Here is a 20273-nt window from a genome sequence, read left to right on the forward strand (position 1 = left end):
TGTGATCTGGAGTAAATTCCTTCTTCTCTCTGGGCCTCAGCTGCCTCTTCCATAAAACGAGGGGGTGGGACTCGGTGGTTTTGGGGGCCCTTCCAGCTCCAGGATTCAATGTCCAGTGCCAGGCTCCAGGCAATGGAGGGGAGACCTATACAAAGTAACAGGGCTTTGCTCCTGGAAAGTGTATCAGTTATCTTTTGCTGCATAACAAGTCACCCCAAAACTTACTGGCTTGAAACAGAGATCTATTCTTTCTCCGGATTCAGTGGATTGGCTGGGTTCTGCTGGGCGTTCATTGGTGTCAGCTGGGATCACTCACAAGCCCACACTCAGCTGGGTTGTGGGGGAAGGCCCATCCTGGCTTCACATGCCCTCTCTGAGGCCCTGGCAGGGATGGCAGGGGCTGGCCCCATTCCTCAGGATCTCTCACCGTTAGTAGTCCAGACTGGCTTGCTTTCCTTGATGGCTGGCTTCCAGGATGGAGAAGCAGAAACTTCCCAGTCTTCTAAAGACCCGGGCTCTAACATCACGAAACATCACCCTTGCCGCCGAAAAAGTCACAAAGCATCTCGGATTCATCCCAGGCTTCCTCATCAGGTTCAGTGTACAGGAAAAGACACTGGACTTGATTTTCTGCTCAGTCATTAAAGGAAAGCCCCACTCCTTCCCTCCTCCCCACCCCCTCCCTCCCTTCTTCCCTTACTCCTTCCTTTTAGCCCTATGTCCAACGTGGGGCTTGAACTCACCGCTCTGAGATCAACAGTCACATGCTATACTGACTGAGCCAGCTGGGCACCTCCAGGAAAGCCCCATTTCTTGGCCAAGGTTTGACACATAAGATTTGAGTCCGCGCTACTCGTAGTGTTCAACACGTCTTTGGAGTCGATGCTCAGAGCTCGGTGTCCCCCACCCACCTATTCACCGCGGCACACGTCTCCATGCGCCCTCAGCCAACCTGTGATCCAGACTTAGGTTCAGACCCCCCTCAATGGGAGGAGTGGCTTTGTGTTTAGCAATGGAAGGCATTGTTGGTGGCCATATTTGGAGACGATCTGCCACAGGGAGTTTATAGTCTGGTGCAGGGGTGCGGGTAACAGGAAGCCAGAAAGCTTGTTCCCTCCCTCTCCACCCCAGCACCGCCTCCCTGCATTGGCTTCCAGTGTTACCTGTCTCCCCTGAGATGGCACAGGACTCTCCACTTCACCTTATCCCACACCCAGCACAAAGCTCATGATAGGCACGAAATAGATATTTATGCAGTCAATTACAAATAATTGAAAACAGCAGCCGGAAATCATAGCTCTTCAAGATCTGGCGTGAGGCTAGAGGCCAGAGAAGGAGGCCCTGGTCTGGTGGGACCGAATTTGGAGAATGGGGCCAAGGTGCCCCTGTGGCCCAGGGCAGGACACATCACCCCTTGAGGCCTCAGTTTCCTCATCAATACATTGAGGATCGTGATTTCACCCACCTCAGACGGCCATTGCAAGAAGCTACTGTGTTCTCCATTCAACTGCCAAAGAACCCGTAACGGTGTGACTGTGGTTTGTCGCTCCCACCTTGGCCGGGGGCCACCATAGGAGTAGGGAAGCATTGGAGGAAACTACAAAGTCCAGGGGCATTGGCCTGTTGCTAGCAAACCTAAGTTGGGACCGCAGGTTGGCTCAGAGCACTTGGAGATACGTGCCGGGGTGAAGTGGGTGGGTGGGGGACACTGAGCTCTGAGCATCCCCTCCAAAGACATGCTGAACACAATGAGCAACACAGAATCCAGATTTTATGTGTTAAAGCATTGAGCAGGAAATGGGGCTCCCCTCAGGCACCAGGGTGGCTCGGTCAGTTACCCATCCGGCCCTTGATTTCGGCTCAGGTCCTGATCTCATAAGGTTTGTGGGATGGAGCCCCGCATAGGGCTCTGCACGGAGCGTGGAGTCTGCTTGGGATTCTCTCTCTCCCTCGCTCTCTGCCCCTCCCCCACTCACAGACTCTTGCGTGCACGCTCCCTCTCTCTCTCTCTCTCTCTCTCTCTCTCTCTCTCTCAAAATAAATAAACTTAAAAAGAAAAGGAAAGAAATGGGGCTTCTCTTTGCTGACTGAACAGAGAATCAAGCCCAACATAATACAGATAATAAATTCCAGGAGTAGTGGCCAGAGGACCCCAGACTCACAAGCTGGCCCTGGTTGTGAATGAGTGAGGTGAGCTGGGTGTTAGATGGTAATACCCCAGAGACAGCACACGACCTCTCGAAAGAAGGCAGGTGCTACCCACTCCTGACCGTGTTGCCGTGCCAGAATCGGGGTTCAGTTTTGCCAGATCTTCTGATTTTCAAAGTTTTGATGTTTATGGAAAAATGAGTTTCTTACACGTTTGCTCAGTTTATCCTAAAAGAATAGTCCTGGCCAAAGCAAACCACGTTTGCTGGCTGGGTCTGGTTCACTGGCGGGCAGCTTACAAGCTCTAGGTTAGGTGTGTTGGGGAGAGTGAAATAGCAAGGGCGTTGTTATCTCCATTCTGTAGATGAGAAACTGGGTTTCTAAGAGCCGAAGTGACTTACCCAAGGTCACACAGCTGGTAGGTAGTGAGGTTGTTGGAAATGCCTCTTAACCTTGAGTTGGGGGCATTTCTTTTCCTGTAACTCCCTCCACAGTTCCTGTTTCCTGCCTTCCAGAATAATGCAGAAGCATAAGCTCCTTCTTGCAGGTGTCTGCCATGTTCGAAGGCAGAGGGCATGTCTTCCACCGGGCTTCTTCTTTGGGGCAGAGTTGCTGAACTGAAAGTACATGGTCTTACAATAGAACCATGCCACGGTGGACCTTTGGCTCTGACTCACAGCATCACCATGGCTCTTTTAACTTACCTCTTTGAGCCTCTGTGAGATGGGGCTAGGACGGTCTTCTAGGAAGAAAGTTCTTAGAGGATTCTTAAGGAAAGAAGCGACAAGGCAAGCTTCCCAGGCAATGGGACGGCATCTGCAAAGGTCCGGGTGGGAGGCCTCTGAGTGTGTGATGCTCCAGGGAGCTGGAGGGAGTCCCGTGTGGCTGAGAGCAGGGCATGCCAAGCACCGGGGCGGGGTGCAAGCTGCCTGGCCGCAGCAGGGAGAGAGCGTGGGGTCAGCATTCCCATTATGGCGACGACATATGTCCACAGCACCAACTTGTCACTTGGCCTGAGTCCATGGGAAGCCGGAAGGACAAAAAGCATCTGAAACGTGTAAGTGGGGAGAAAGCGGCTTAGCGCACAGTGGGATGCGTCCCGCTTGAATGGGGCTTCTCCGCCTCTCACGGGGAGGCAGAGCCTGGGAACAGCCTCGGCCAGAGCCCGCAAGGCCTTTCTGGAACCCACGAAAGACCGTGGCCCAGGGAGTCTGTTTGAGTCAGGGCCCCGGCCGGTACGTCCTCTTGCGTGCCCCATCAGTGTCAGCTGTCATTCCCCACGGCCTCAGATGGCAGCTCCTGTGGCTCTCGGGAGGACAGCCGAAAGGGCTCCTGAGCTGCCAAGGAGGCCCTGACGCTGGGTGTCCCCGAGCTGGCCCGGAAGCCCAGCCGTGCCAGCAAAGCTTGGGACTCCCTTCTGGAGCTGAAAGGGTTCTGATGTCCCCTTGGCCTGGGTCCAGGGATGTGGAAGAAGCAGGAGACACAGGGGGAAGATCCCAGACTTGGGAGATAGGCAGACTGCTCAAATCCTGGCTTCTCCACTTGCCAGCTGTGACACCTTGGGTGAGTCACTTCATCGTCGTCAGCCTTGGTTCCTCATCTGTACATTGAGGGCGATAGCACCTACCCTGTGGTGCCGTTTGGGGAATTAAAAGAGATAATGTATGGGGGTGCCTGGGTGGCTCAGTCGGTTAAGCGGCCGACTTCGGCTCAGGTCATGATCTCGCGGTCCGTGAGGTCGAGCCCCGTGTCGGGCTCTGTGCTGACAGCTCAGAGCCTGGAGCCTGCTTCGGATTCTGTGTCTCCCTCTCTCTGACCCTCCCCCGTTCATGCTCTGTCTCTCTCTGTCTCAAAAATAAATAAACGTTAAAAAAAAAATTAAAAAAAAAAAAAGAGATAATGTATGAAAAGTAGGTGTTTACCGAACCTTTCCTAGCTTCAGTTTCTCAGCTGTTCCATGAGAATAGTAATAATAATGAAATCAGCAGCTAACACTTATGGAGGGTTTGCTAGAGACCAGGCACTGTGTTTAGGTGCTATTATTACCTGTATCCTACAGATGAAAAAAAAATCAAGGCTTGGAGACATTAAATAATTTGCCTACAGCCATTCGGTCGGTAATGGAGCTAGAATCCAAAGTCAGGGAGCCTGACTTCAAGACAGATCAACAAAGAGCTGATTTCTTTTCTTGTTCCCTTTAATATTTCAAACATACAGGGAAGCTGACGGTATAGTAGAATAAACACCTGTGTGTCCCCCACCTAGATTCAACAGTCGTGAACATTTTTGCCACATCTGCATCTCCTTTTGCACGGGCACGTGTACACACGTATGGGCGTCTGACCATACGTTATAGACGTGGACAAAGAACTGGTGTTTCCTGAGAATTGATCCAGTGATGTCTGAAGCCCACACTGCTAACCATTCTTTTAGATCACATGTTGAACATCGGCAGCAATTGGGAAGCATACTTCCCCCTGGGTTGCCTCATTCAGTCCTAGTCCTCCTGGGCCTAGGAGGGAGCTACCAGGGTCTTTATCATTTTCAGAATGGGAAGAAAGACTCAGAGCTTGAGTAACTTGCAGCAAAATATGGGGTTAGGATTTATACCTATGTCTGCTTGATAGCAAAGCCTGTCCCACAAAACTTTGGGGGGCCCACTTTTCTCCCTTCCAGATGGACCCCTCTTATAACCACCAGAACACAACCCAGGTCAGCAGATGGCAGCCTGGCTCCCCGCAGGGGGACGTAGTCCTTTCTTTATAGAAATCAAGGGGAAATTATAGAGTCCAGCGGGCTCAGAAAAACTGGGGACTGGTGCATAGTCCACAGTTAACCAGGTGGTTATGAGGTCTCAGGCCTTTGGACTTCTAGAATCCACCATGCTATTTCATGTTTCCCCCTTGCCTGGGCACGCCCATTACTTCTCTCTGGCTAATTTCTGCTGCTTATAAAGACCAAATTTGAGCATTTCCTCTTGTTTGAAGCTTGCCCTGACCTCTCTCTCTGGTCCCTCCTGCTTCTGTGGACAGTCTTGAGCCATCTATCCTTGGTGGCCTCTGTGTTCTTGATGGCACCTTTTTTTATTTTTTATTTTTTTAATTTTTATTTTTTTAATTTTTTTTTTTACATTTATTTATTTTTGAGAGACAGAGAGACAGAGAACAAGTGGGGGGAGGGGCAGAGAGAGAATGAGACACAGAATCTGAAGCAGACTCCAGGTTCTGAGCTGTCAGCACAGAACCTGATGTGGGGCTTGAACTCGCAAACTGTGAGATCATGACCTGAGCCAAAGTCGGACGCTTAACTGACTGAGCCACCCAGGCACCCCGATGGCACCTTTTTAAAAAAAAATTCTTTTTTTAATGTTTATTTATTTGTGAGAGAGAAAACTCACGAACTATGGGATCATGACCTGAGCCAAAATTGGATGTCCAACTGACTAAGCCACTCAGGCGCCCTGGTGGTAACTTGAACATATTACCTATTTTATAATGCATACATTAGACCATACTGTGTACTATGATATAGTACTGTGTCCTATATCAACATGTCTGGCTTCCCCCCGACCATACTGGGAGGTCCTCAACCATACTGGTTGACTAGTGTACAGCTGGATAAGTGGAGAGCAGCTGAACATTGAGTGATTGATAGTTGGATGGGTGAGTGTCTGGATAGATAAAGGATAAATGAATGGACAGTTGCATGGATTGGATGGTTGGATGAATAATGGGCAATTTGAAGGTTGGTTGGATGATTCGATGGATGGATGGATGGATGGATGGATGGATGGATGGTGGACAAGATGGTTTCATGAAGACTGGATGGTTGGATGGCTGGGTGGCTGGACAGCTGAATGGCTGTCTGGATAACGGTAGGATAGTTCCGTGTTTTAAATAGTTGGGTGAATAAATGGATGGAGGAATGAACAAGCACCAAAAGCAGAGTTCAGTTCTCCACCTCTCTAGATGCCCTTTGGTATCTGGACTGCGATATTTCCTTATTCTCTAGTTTCTGGCCCTGGAAAGAGCTGGCCAACAGCATAAATCTCCAGGTTTGAGGAAACCTTCTGAGCCATTGACTGTGGATTTGCCAAACTTTCTGCATGGAGGAGTTCTGGAGAAGTTGGCCCCCACACTGAATTTCTGTAAAGTAAATCCTGTTTTCCCATTGACTTGGCTCATACTTTTGGAGATATGTTCCTGCTGTCAGGGGCTGGTACTCTCAGAGGCTGGTGACAGGTGGAGGAAGAGCTGGAACTCCCCTGGGCATCAGCTGCCCTGAGCTTCCACTCACTCAACCTTGAGAGCACACTGATACTGGCCAGGAGCACAGGAGCTTGGAGCCAGGGGGAACAGATTTGGCATCTGGTCCCAGAAGCCTCATCTGCCAGTGGGATGCTAAGCTGCTAGGCTTCTGGGATGGCACGCTCAGTCTCCTCCAGACTTATCTGTTTCTGTTCATCTGTCCATACAAACTTCCTTCTTTTCCATATTCCACCTTCCTTCCATCCATCCATCCATCCATCCATCCATACCTCCATCCATCCATCCATCCATCCATCCATCATCTATCCATTTAACAGTCGTTTATGAAAGCCTACGGAATGCTAAAGGACACAGAAAGGAATCAAACAGAAATGACACTGTGATGTCAATGAGTTATATCCCAGTAGAAGGTTAGGACAGCTCTCCTCCCTCTTCTTCCTTTTCTGTCTCTTCTCTCTCTTCCCTTTCTTGTTCTCTTTCTTCTCTTCCTTCAACAGCATCATCATAGCAGACTCTCCCTACTGGGTCCCTATTACATGCTGGGCACCATCCTGGCTGCTTTTCGGATGTGCTCTCACTGAATCCCCTCAACAACTGTGCATAGTAGTGACTAACATTTGCTTTGCGGATGAAAAAGCAGGTTCAGAGATGATGGAATGTATTGAGCGCTAAGGGGAACTGTCTTCTAGCCTGGGCTGTTGGAGAAGGGGTATTTGGCTACATAGGATTTCTGACACACAAGGAATGGAATGAAGGGCATGCTTAGCAGAGGGCACAGCCTGAGCACAGCCCTAGAGGCTGGAAAAGCGCAGGTGTGCAGAAGCCAAAGTGAACATAAGTGTGTGAGCGAAATGGGAGGTGAGGCTGGCAGAAGAAGTCTACACCAGGGAAGAGAGGCCTCGAGTGACAAGCTAGGGCACTTGGACTCGGTGCCGGAGGCAGTAGGCAGCCACTGAAAGAAAGCAAAGGCAGGGAAAGGTTCAGGAAGATGGCTGTGGAGGCTGGCATCAGGGGAAGGATCCAGAGCAAAGAGAGGCAGGCTCAAGGCTGAGAGGGGCCGCGTAGGTCTGCCCTCAAATAAGCCAGACCCTGGGTGCGGGGCAATCCCGTGCAGCCAGTTACTGTGGCTGTGGGAGGGCCCAGAATGTACTGGGAAGGGGACCCTGAAAGAGTGAGCTCCCAGAGTGCTCTTTGGAGTCCTGTCCGTCCCCTGCGCACCGCGCCCCCCTCACTTCACCCCTCCATGCCAGGGAAGGGTTGTGGGCACGCTGCTGGGGCTCAGACCTTCCATAGAGCCCAGGCAACCCAAGCAGCACACTGGGAACCACCCAGCATTCAAAATACTACAGCTGGGAGACTTAGGCCCAGAAAGAGACAGCACCTGCCTGAGGTCACAGAAAGTCAGCTGCAGGCCTGGAACTTGGGGCTAGGTCCGTAGCCCTAAAATTCTTCATGAGGGAGATTAAGACCTTTAAAGTCATCAAGACCTTTCCTAGCCATAGAGACTTGGATAAATTACTTAATATCTGCCTCTAGCCGTTTTGAAAATGAGGTAGAACAAAAGTAAATAGTGGAGATTTAAAAAATGACTTAACCGTTCTGACCTTCAGTTTACCCTGCTGTAAAATGGGAATAATAACAATAACAAAAACAAAGCATCGGTTGGTCATTTTTCTCCCTGTAAGAGTGTAAGCTTCACAAAGGCAAGGATTGTTGTCTCTTATTTACGAGTGTCCAGCATGGTGCCTGGGACATAGCGTCAGTCATCAGCGAATGAATGAATGAATGAATGAATGAATGAATGAGAAATAGCCATCATTTATGGACTCCTTGCAGTGTGCCAGACCCTGCACAAAGCCTTTTATGGGCAGATTCCTGCTTAATCTCAGAACAACCCCACTGAGTGGGTATGATTATCTCCACTTTACAGGTGAGGAAACTGAGGCTCAGAGAGGTCATGTATGACTTGCCCGTGGTCACAGGGCTCCCGAGCGATGTTGCTGGGATTGAAACCCTGCTCTGTGTGACCCTACGCCATGGTGTTACTGGACCTGTTTCAGGGCCTGGCACAAAGCAGAGCTGGATGAGTGGTGTCCCTTGCTCTCTTCTCATTACCCTTCCCTGGACCTCAGTTGTCCTATGTGGAAAGCTTCGGGGCTGCACCCTGGCCCTCTCAGTGTCCTTCCACGGGAACCTCTCACACTAAGGAGGACCTTCCCCTTCCATCCACCATCCCAGCTGACACCTCTCTGGCCAGTTGTCCTGCTGGTCGTGACCAACTCCCAATCCAAAGAGGAAAGGCCTCTGGAGGTTGTTCAACACTCACTTCCCCTCCTGGGATGCTAGCACCTCTGCTGGCTTCCTGAGGGGCCCCAGTTGGCCTCTAGATGGATCCACCTGGATGGCAGCACCCGGTGGCCTTCGGGAGGGGCGTTTTCTCCCTGATGGCGTCCGTCCCAAGGTGCGAGGCTTCAGCTGCACGCGGCGGCCGAGCTGCTGCTCTGTCTGGAGCACTGCTCAGAGAAACAAACACAGCTGTGTTTATTCCAGAAATTACACATCCTGATAATCTGCTCACTCGGGGTAATGCCTCCCAGTTAGGATCACAGGGGGAGCCGCGCCGAGTTTCCTGAGTTTCTGGGCGGATTTTAATTCTCTGTAACAACTGTTCTGTTGGGCAGACCTTGGCCAGCGAGTAGACCTCGGGCAGGAGACACCCAGATACCTTTGGAAGGCTCAGTCCTGAGGGTGCTGGGAATTCTCACCTTTGCCTGAGGCGCTGGGAGGAGAGGATATTTTGCCTGGAAGTTTCCAAATTGGGGGACCTGAGTCTGACACCCCTCCCCCCCGCCCCCGACCCTGGCCACACTGGGACACAGACACAGAAACATATGGACCTATGTTAGGAGAATATCACCTGGAATTGGATTTTGAATCCCAGAATGTGTCTCTAAAACATTCCTGTGACTTCCTATTTCTTTTAGGATAAAGACCCACCATTGCCAGGGGCCAGAGGCCCTGGTTGGTCTGGCTGCTGCCCGTTCCCTGTCTTGTCTCTGTCACCCACTCGTCTAGGAGTTCCAGCCACTCTGGCTTTTTGATTCCATAGGTTCCCTTCCAGCATTTCCTTTGCAGTGACTGGTCCCTTTGTATGGAATGCTGTTCCCTTCACTAATCACCTGGATAATGCTCACCCATCCTCCGCTGTTCCAGGGAAGTTTCCCTGAGTTCCCTGATAGCTCCACAGGTTGATGTTTCGTAGTGTTTGTCAAAGTCATTATTTTCAAATAATTAGTGTGTTTCTGTGCTCATCTGCCTCTCCCACCGGACTGTAAATTCCATAAGAGAGGGGCCATTATTGAATTGCTTTATCACTAGAGTCCCCAGGCCTAACATAGTGCCCGGCCCATAGTATGTGCTCAGTAAATATGTACTGATTGGAAGAACGAACGAATGAATGAAGGATGTGCTTCTGGTTGTTCTTTTGGGTGACAGTTGGCAAAGTGCTGTGACATCCGTCATCTCTTTAATTGAACAGACTGGTATTGAAGTCTGCAGGGGCTTGGCACAGGGCCAGGCCCCAGGGTGGGGGTGGGGGACCCAGAGTGAATCAGGCATCACGGGCCTTGTCTTCAGGAGCTCACACACTGGATGTGCACAGCCCCCTGGGAGGAAGAGCCCACTGGGATTGTTCTAGATGGATGGAGGAGGCTTCGGATACTCAGAGAAGGGAAGAAACTTGGTGGGGCCATACAGTGGGTAAATGGGGACAGATGCACATTCAGATATGGTGGGTATCGAGCCTGCCGACCCTTCCCTTGCTTCTCTCTGGCACTCGGATGGGTGTGGCCAAAGGTCCCTGGCCTCTGAGGGTCTGCAGCCTGGTGTCTTGACATCCAAGCCTCTTACCTGTGCCTGTAGGCAGTATGGACTGTCCTGCTGATGGGTGGTAAGGATGCTGAGGAGAAAATTCGAGCAGAGCAGAGGTCTTTCAGAGGAGGCGATGTTTGAGCAGAGGCCTGAATGAAGCAAGGGATGGAGCTCTGTGGAGACCTAGAGGAGGGTGTTCCGGGCAACGGGAGAGTTAGTGCAAAGGCCCTGAGGCAGGAACATGTGAAGAGGCTAGTGCGCTGGAGCAGGAAGGATGGAGGAGGGGCAGGGGAGGAGAGTAGGAGGAGATGACATCAGAAGGGACAGGGGCCACTGTCAGGTGGCGGGGTGGGGACTTGGCGATAGACCGCCCCTGGTTTTGCTCCCTGAGCTGCTTCGTTCAATTTGGGGTAAGGGAGGGGAAGAGAGGAAGCACAGTACGTTTCTTCTCTTCTCGCCCTGACCTTTTACCCCTCCCCCTGCCCCAGGAGTCTCTATTGGCATTTGTGATGCAAAAGTATCTGTCTTCTTGTTTGTAACACAAATTAATAATTTATTGACAACTCGATCCCCTGGCAGCTGCACTGGTGACTCCAGCACGTGCTGGGCTCTTGTGGGGACTGGAAGGCAGGGGACAGGCCTGGCATGGGTGCTGGCCCAGCCTTGATCAGGACCCACAGGGTGACTGCCCGGTGCCTTTCCCTCTTTGGACCGTGGCCCATCTATCTAGGATGACAGGATGTGACTTGGTACCTTCTGCCCTGGCCAGCATGACCACGTGGCCCACATCCTGGGACCGAGGCCCATTAAGCACCTGCCATGTGCTGAGATCCTTGGAGCAGTACGTAGAGGACTAAGCCTTGTGGCCCGCACCCGCACCCCCCCCCCCCCCCCCCGCCCCGCCCAGCCCAGGGAGGTCAGTCTCAGTGATAAGACTGAGTTAAACAATAGACCTAGGTCCTAGATGGTTAAAGAAAGCCAGGCTGTGTGCTGCCGTGGAGGGCAGCTGACTGGGGGGCTCCCAGGTCTTATTAGATGTGACCCAGGACAAGTTGCTTTGCCTCTCAGAACCCCACTTTCCTTGCCTGACGAAGGGGGATAATGAGAGTCTACACGTACCTTATTCAGTTGTGACACATAGTAAGTGCTCAATAAATGATCATCATCACTGTGTAGAGGGCAGGACATAGAAGCCAGAGGATGCCTCTGTCCAGGCTGTGCCCGGTCCCAGTCCACATCCAAGGAGATTTTTCCTGATCCTCAGGCCCCACCATAGTCTCAGGGTTTGCTGCACACACCCCCGCCTCAGACCTTGCAGAGCCCAGCAGCAGTGGCCCGGGAGCCAGCGCCATCTAGAGGAAAGGGCTCCATTTCAGGGCCCGAGAGACATTCGCCAGCTGTGTAACCCCAGGCTGGGGACAGAGCTTCTCTGAGCTCCAGGGGTGATGAGTGTCCCCATCTGTGCGGTGGGGATAATAAAAAGAGCTGCCTCCCAGAGTTGCTGTGGGGATGAAATTTGGAAAAGGCTCAGAGGGTGGGGCTCAGTGCATTCTGGCTCCCTTCTGCCCAGATGTGTGGGCCAGTTGCCTCCCAGGAGTGGGAGCTGAGGGCTGCGGGGCCCTGGGAAAGGTGAGGGGGGCACGGGGAAGGTGGTGGGCAGATGCCTGGAGATGAGAGGCAGGACTTGGGGAGGGCTCAGGGGCAGCCAGAGGGCGGATCCGACAGTTCTCTTTAATTTTTGAGAAAACCTTTCCCCCATCTTCATATAATTAAGAGTATTTTTAAAATGCTGTGTTAAAACAAAAATAGTCCATTTCCATATGACCTCATTTCATTCCACGCCCCCCACCACACACACACACACACACACACACACACACACACACACACACGACCAGAAGTTAAAGCTGCGTTTTGTGCCTCTGCTAGAGTGTGTGTGTGTGTGTGTGTGTGTGTGTGTGTGTGTGTGTGTGTGTCGTTTGTTTTTTTTTGTTTTTGTTTTGCCTAGCAGGTAAATATTTAGGGGACTTCCTCTCTATTTTCTGATTTACAATCAGAGGCCCTTGAGGGGCCTTTAACCAAAACTCACAGCTACAGCTCTCTGCAATTTAAAAGGGGTGCTCACAGGTCCTGTCTGAGTGGCTCTCCCTGGGTGCGGTCCTAGGTGGGGGAGGGTGTCACTGTGACCCACAACGGGAGGGGGCGCCACACCATCTGCATTTTTTTACTAGCAGCGTCTGGCCCTGGACCTGGCACATTCCACACTCAAACTCAGCCAGTGTCTGTGGAATGCAGATGAAGAATGAAGCCCATGATACCGGTGGAGAAACTGAGGCTCAGAAGTAAAAGCCCTTGCCCAAGTGGATTTTTGCTCAGATTCAAACCCAGGACCGTCCACCTTCTCTGTGTGCCTTTCTAGTCAGCCCCTTCGTTTTCGGATGGGGAGAGCGAGACCCAGCGAGGACAAAGGGTTTATCGTGCAAGGTCGCAGGGAGATGGGTAATGATGGGAAGGACAGCAAGTGTTAACACGGTGTGGACTTTACACAGTGGGTTCAGTTAATAGGCTTGAGTACATTGTGCAGCCTCACTCTGTGCTTAGTGCATTGCCTTGTTGAATCAGCTGTGAGCAGGACTATTATTACCTCTGCCTTCAAGATAAGAAAACTGAATCTCTGGTAACTTTGGTACCTGCCCAAGGCCACGCGGCCAGTAAGTAGCAGAGTTGGGATTTGAACCCATGATCTTCTGACTCCACAGCCCAGGCTCAAAGCTACTATATCAGGCTGGTGGGACTTGGTGGGGACAGAGCCAAAAGGGGAACTCAGGACTCTGGACTCTTGGCCTCCTGGTTTCCAAAAACAAAACTCCACCCAAAACGCAACCCCCATTAGGAGCTCCTGAGTAGGAAGGACAGAGCTGTGCCCTGGGCCCCCCACTGGAGTTCAGCCTGGGGTGGGGCAGGGGGCTGGTGTCTCTCTCAGGCCTCTTTGTGTGGGGCTTGGGAGCAGCCCCAACAGTTTGCAGGGTCCCTTCACCTCCAGTCTCGACTGAGCCCCCTAACATCCTCTTTTCTTGGATTTTTTTAATGTTTATTTCTGAGAGAGAGAGAGAGCAAGCGGAGGAGGGGCAGAGAGAAAGAGGGGGACAGAGTATCAGAAGCAGGCTCTGTGCTAACAGCAGAGAGCCCCATGTGGGGCTTGAACTCCCAAACTGTGAGATCATGACCTGAGCTGAAGTCAGATACCTAACCGACTGAGCCACCCAGGTGCCCCCTCCTAACCTCCTCTTGAGACAAGCAGGGCAGGGCTCCCCAAGTCTTCAGATAGAGAAACTGAGGCCCGGAGATGTATGTGCACCCCGGGAGGGTGCAATGGAAACATCAATGTTCTTTGATTGTAGGTCTTAACTTCTTTGGGGTCATGAAGCGCCTTAAGCAGCTGTGAACTTCCCACCTTCCAGAAAACTTCAGGGAACTCAGATGCGAAGCTTCCATTGTAGTGCCCTGTGGTGCCAATGATAATGACGGTGGTGTCCTTTTGCTGCGTACCTGCTTCGCGGCAGGCAGAGTGTTTGACCCCATCTACCCATCTTTTCATCCGGTCCTCATAACAGCCCTGCAAGATGGGAAACTGAGGCTCAGAGAGGGTAGCACTCGCAGCAGGGATTTGAAACAGCTCTGCCCCATCCTGCGGGTTGTACCGTCTTACCTCTGGCCTGGGGGGTGCAGTGCTACGGCATCCTCCCGAGGCTCCTGGCAGGAACCAGAGGCGCTGAGGAAGTTCCAAGTTCACGGTTAGCTTCCTCTGCCTTTGCAGACGAGTGCTGGCTTACTCGAGAACAGGGGCTCGGTTGGGGACCGGCTCCTCTCTACCTCCCTGGGAGCTCCCAACATGGTGTCTCTTCTTCTACTTCCAAAGGATCTGATTTGGGGATGGCCCCTCTTGGTTCTATAGAACTGGAATATTTGCAGTTTACGCTGGGCTCATTTGGAGTTATCCAGACGGTGGTTTATCTAATTTGGGAAGCCTGTCTTCCCCAAAACTGCCCCTCCCGCCCCGGGACAGCCTACTCATTCTTCCAGGGCACTCAGACAGCTCTTGGGAAAGGAGTCTGCCTGAAGGCCAGGGAGGTGACAAGGTCACTGGACTTAGAGCAGAGCCCCTCGTTAGCAGAGCAGCCATGGGAGTCTTGTGTGGTGGTGAAGAGTGTGGGCTCTGGAGTCTGGTGGACCTGGGTTTGAATCCTGGCTCAGCCACTCGTGTGCTCTGTTACCTTAGATAGGCCGCTTTCCCTCTCTGAGCCTCAGTTCCCCGACAGTAAAATGAGGGTGAGAATATCGCACAGAGAGGCACGTAGCACCATGTCTGGCCAGAGGAAGTGCTTGATAAGGCTAATGAGTTGGTCATCATTATAGTTGTCATAAGCAGAGGGCGTGTGTGTGTGTATGTGTGTGTGCGTGTAAGGGATTGTGCTGGCCAGATCAGTGTCTGCAGGAGGCTGGTCAGGGCTAGGCGCCCCCCCTTCCTCCTTGGTAAGACTGTACCTGGAGGGGGCTGAGTGAGGAGCAAGCAGGCCAGTGGGGAGGGCGGAGGGTTGGGGACGAGGAGGCCCCTCTTGCCTGGCTGGTGTGGGGAGTGAGGCCCAGGGGCTGGGCCCGAGGCACAAAAGACTCTTCCCTTCAGCTTCCCTCCCAAATAATTCTGGAGGCTGGACAAAGAGTTCCTCGGGGCCCTCTTCCCAGTGCATAAGGAGGGGCTCTGTCTAGTGCCCCCCCCCCCCCCCCCACCAACCCGCCTTGGTCACCGTGCTGGCCGCAGCGTGATTCCCTGGGGGGTGGGACGGGGCCTGGGAGCATCAGGGGGGCCCTGCAGGCCGCGGTCTGGTTCCCATAGGAGGCCCCTTCACAGCTTCAGCGCAAGGCCCTTTGGGGGTGGGGGCAGCCTCTGCAGCCCGACATGTCTGTGCCGCTGACACTGTGGCAGGGTCACCGTGGATAAAGGCGCTGCCCAGACCCCGGGCCCAGCCTGGAATGGGGCTTTCTTGTCAGAGAGGAGCTTTTCTTCCCAGCACACTGTGGGGCGGCGGCAGGGGGTCACCCAGACTCAGAGGATAATGGAACTTCGTTGATGGAGACACAGGACCCAGCCTGCCCCCTCACTGCCCCTCATCAGAGCTGGGAGAGGGGGGGCTGGGGGCGTCTGGTTGGCTTAGAAATGTCAGCTGCCACCTTGGCAATGGTTCTTTTCTAAGGGAGACTCCCCCTAGAGGCCTCTGGGTATCTGTGAATCCAGCCATTGGCCAGACTAGGAATCTTGGGCCGGTCATGCAAGCCTCAGTTTCCTTACTTGGCTGGCTTCTGGATCTTGGGATCTGGCTTCAGGATCAGCCAGAGCCAGCCAGTCTTTTTCACCTGTGCTTGCCTTTCTCCCTGGCCATTCCAAACACTCCCTGACACTCCATGCCTACAGCCACCACCTGAGCTCACCCTTCTTCTCCTGGACCGTGTCAGTGATCTCTGGACCCCACGAGCATCACCACTGAGCCTTCAAAACTGCAGCTCAGACCATTCACTCCCCTGCTCAGACCTCGGGTCCTTCGTTGTCTAAAAAAGCAAAGTTAAACACTTTCTCCTGATTTTGCTAACCCAGCTGCTTGGTGGCCTGGCTCTAGCCAACCTCCCTGCCTGTCCTATGTCATTTTCATCCGTAAGCTCTAGGTTTCATACGTATATGTCATAAACTGTGCCCCTAGACCTTTGTTCAGGCCCTAGCTGTTGCCTAGAATGAATGCCTTTCTCTGTCTAGCAAACTCCTAGTCATCCTTCAAGGCCCAACTCAAATGTCCCCTCCTTAGTATATCCTGCTTGGCACTCACCCTCGGTTCTTTATTCACAGCTCCTTTATAGGTGACCTTATAACACCAAAGTGTAGCTAATTGTGTCCACATCGGCCTCCCCTGTTAGGCTGGAATGTAGACACTTTCCAATCTTCATCATTGGGCTGCCAATGCCCAGCACAGGGTCTGTTACCAGCGGGCTCTTAAACTGATGCTTTATGAATGAGGGAATGAATGAAGACACTGTCTGCCCATAAAAATAACTTCCTCCTCTATCCTAGAAGCTTTTACAACTCAGCGTGACGCCCTCTCAAGACCTTGCAAGTGGGAGGAAGTGATCATAATACACAGGCTGTTCCCAATGCATCAAAAACTAGGCGGAACCCAGAATGATACTGGAGCTGGGTCTTGGGCCAGAACAAGGTGGCTTTTTTATCAGCCCAGTCCTTCAAAAGCTCCTTGAGTTCATGCCCTGCCTTCAGCAGGACCTAATGAACCCATTTACAGGTGAAAAATACCAACTTGTCTCAGAGATGAGAAATCCCCACTTCGGGGCTGGAGGGCTTCTTGGGAGCCCACCCGGGCCCAGCCCCCTCTTTGGGGATGATTTTCACAGAAGCACAGATGGCTTTATTCACTTGGGAGTCTGGTCTTAGCTTTCCTTCCTCTCTTCCCTTTATCATTTTCTTGTTCCTAAATATGTCTGTCTCTATCCGTGTCTGTGCCGATGATCTTTCCAAAGCCAGGAAACCTCAAATGTTCTTGGTCTCAAGCCCTCAAGCATCAGTGGTGAATAATGATAATGGTCACTAGAGTAATAGTTTCCATCTCTGAGCATGCTGGGTACCAGGTGCTGTGCTGAGCTCTGCCGGCACCCTATCCCATTGCACCCCCCTCGCAGCTCCTGGGAGTGGGGGCTGCCATCATCCCCGTATTGCGGTTGAGAAAACCAGGGTTTACAGAAGCAAAGTCATTTTCCTGAAGTTGCCCAGTTAGTAAGTGCAGAGCCGGGGTTCAAATCTCCATATGAGTTCCTTGCACTTTTCTGTTCGGGGACCACACTGCAGCTACCAACCCATGCGTTTATTCATGCAGTAGCTATTGAGGGAGTCTGTGTGCCATCATCAATCACTTTGGGGCTTTTTTGTTTGTTTTTTTGAAAGAGAGAGCACGAGTGAGCAAGGGGCAGAGAGAGAAGGAGAGAGAGAGAATTCCACGAGGGGCAGGGGGGAGGGAGAGGGAGAGACAGAGGGAGAGGGAGAGAGTATGGAGCCTGATTGGGGGGGGGGGGGCTCGAGTTCACCTGATAACAGGGCTCGAACTCACGAACCGCGAGATGACCTGAGCCGAAGTCGGATGCTTAACCAACTGTACCGCCCAGGTGCCTCCTGTTATCAGTCACTTTGATCCTTTAATCGTGCCTTGCATTCAACAGATGTCTACTGAGGATCTACTATGTGCCAGGGCTCTGCTGCAGAGGTTTCCAGGGGAGAGGAGATTAGAGTGAGACCTGGTGATTGGTAGAGAGGAGGAGAGGTATTCTCAAGCCCTGTTGGAGGAATCCCTCGGGCAAGGCGTCCCCACAGTCTGACAGTTTGGGGATCATGCCCCCGACATATCAGGAGTGAGAGAACATGTGGGAGTCTCGGCTGGCATCCTGAGGCATTTTCAGAGTTTTGGAATCAGCCCCCGTGGCTTCTAGTCTTAGCTGCCACCTTTTCCTTTTCACTACGTCCCCCCCTCCCTAAGCCTCGTTTCTGAAATGAGCTGACCTGCCCGGCTCACCTGGCTATTCCAACGCCCCAAAGAGCCCATCTGGATGGAGGGCCTGGCCCCGTAGGTCCCACCCACACCAGTCTGGGCTTGTGTGCTGTCACATATGGATGACCCCTGGGGAGTCAGCATCAGAGAGACTTGTGTGAGCCCACCCGGCACAGCAGCCCAGCCCCAGAGCTGGGAGTGGAGTGCGGGCTCCCTGCCCCCACGCCCAGCCTGGCCTGGAATCAGACTTGGATTTGATGAGTGATTCATAACCTGACGCTGCAGAAAGTTTGCTGGGCCGCAGAAGGGCTGCCCGGGGTTTGTGGTTTTGAACGCAGAGAAGAATTCCCTCATCGGCTCAGGGTAGGATAACTTACTTGTTGAGAGAGACATTTTCACAAAATAAATCCTTAGAGAAACCAGGCGCTGAGGCAGGGAGGCCTGGGGAGGGATTATCTAAATAAACCCCGTTTTTGAAGCCTCAGGCCCAAACGATCTGCCTGAGCCTTTTGTTGTTTCCTTGTACTCAGCGTGAGGTCCCCAGGGGCCCTGAGATCTTTTTCAATGGTACCAATGCATCCAGGTCCTTTCCATCTGGGTGATGCCCCCATCATTTGGCCTCACTATAATTCTCTTCGAATAGGGTTACTGGGGTATGGGGTTTTTTTTGGGGAGAGGGCAGGCATAGGTGTCATGATTAGTCTCATCTACGTTTATTTTTTAAACAAGGTTGCTATTCATATTTTGGTCAGGACAGTTCTTTTGTGGGACTGTGCTGCCCACTGCAGATATATTTAGTACCCCAGGCTCCCCCGTGTAAATGCCAATACCAGCCCTCCTTGTGCCTCCACAGTTCTTAAATGGTGGCCCTGTGGCCCCGGGGTCCTGCAAGCTAGCCGGTGGCCAGTGGCCCTGCTGTGGAGTCAGGAAGAGCAAGGGCGCCCACCTATCATCCTTACAACAACCGAAACCAAAACGGCCTCTGCACGTCTCTAAATGCCAACCAGGGGGCACGGTGCCCAGTCGAGACCCACTGCCCTCGTCACGGCCTCGTGTCCTGCCCCCCTTCATGTCTTGCTGTTCCTTTTACTCAGCCTGCCTTTTCACATGGCCTTGCCCCTTTGCTCCTGCTGTTCCCTCCCCTGGAATGCCCTTCCCGGCCCCCTCCATTCCCTTCCAGAGCCCCACCTCCTTAGCCCCAGAAGCCCCTGTTCAGACCAGTCAGCTGCATCCTGGTCCCTCCACTGTTCCTGATGTGTGGCCTTCGACTTTGTCTTCAGCTCTCTGAGCCTCGTCTTACCGATGAGGAGCAGAGTAGAACTTTCTTCCCTTGCTTGTGGGGCGGGGTTTGTGCAAAGCTCTTAATTTGGTGCCTGGTCAAGTAAGCACCTGGTGAGGGTGAGCGGCTCCCACCATGGCCGGGCCTTCCCTCACTGAAGGCGGGGACTGGCACCCTGGCTTATGTACAGAGCTCGCAGCTGCCTGCCTGCCCTTTGGTGGTGGAGGGGGCAGTCCCCCCCCCAGGGGCTCCTCCTACCCAGCAACAACAGCCTGGCTGCGTGGGGTGCTATGTGGACCAGTGGGTTTGGACTGAAGGTGGTCAGTGGGACTGGCGATGGCTTCAGAGACCCCCACCTGATCCTCTTACTCCATCCAGTTGCGGCCCTCACCCCCCCCCCCCCGCCCCCCTGCAAGCTCTCCCTCCAGAAGCAGCCTTGGGAGACGTCTCCTCACTCACCTCGGGGCTGCTGGGACGGGTCTCCCTAAACTGACACCGCGAGAGTCTGTCCCCTCTGCTTTATCCTCTTTCTAAGTAAAACTCCTTAAAACTGACTTCCTAGAGCTGTCTTCCCTCCCTTCCTGACACCTGGCTGCTCTCCCCCAGTCCACGCCCCCCAGTCTCCCTCTTATCTAAATCCCAAGCCGTCTTGTCTCTCCTTGAGAGATAAGGGGATTCCCTCTCTCTGCCCCCCTTCTCTCCCCCCCCCCAAAAGATACCGCACCTCAGTTACACGCTAGGGACTCACTGCCTGACACTTGGAATAGCTCCTGGCACGTAGTAGGTACTTAAATACTTGTTGAGTGAATGAATGGGCCGTGTGGCCCATCTGTGCCTCCTGTTTGGAGATTTGGAATGAAATCTAAAAGCCTCAGGGAAGGCAGGATGTATTTGCTCTGACAGCCTGGTTTTCTTCCCAGCAAAAAACTTGATCAGTTTCTCATGTCAGCCCCAGCCGGTGTAATAACAGTAATGACAAGAGCGACAGGAATAGTTAACCTGCACGAGCGCTTAAAATGTGTCATGCATGGGGCAATTGCCTTTCTTGCCCATCTGTGAGCTGGGCCCTATTTTTCTACCAGTTTTAGAGATGAGAAAGTTGAAGCTCCG

Source organism: Herpailurus yagouaroundi, unplaced genomic scaffold (assembly GCF_014898765.1).
Source record: "Herpailurus yagouaroundi ecotype Mexico unplaced genomic scaffold, PumYag 77, whole genome shotgun sequence".
NCBI classification, from domain to species: Eukaryota; Metazoa; Chordata; class Mammalia; order Carnivora; family Felidae; genus Herpailurus; species Herpailurus yagouaroundi.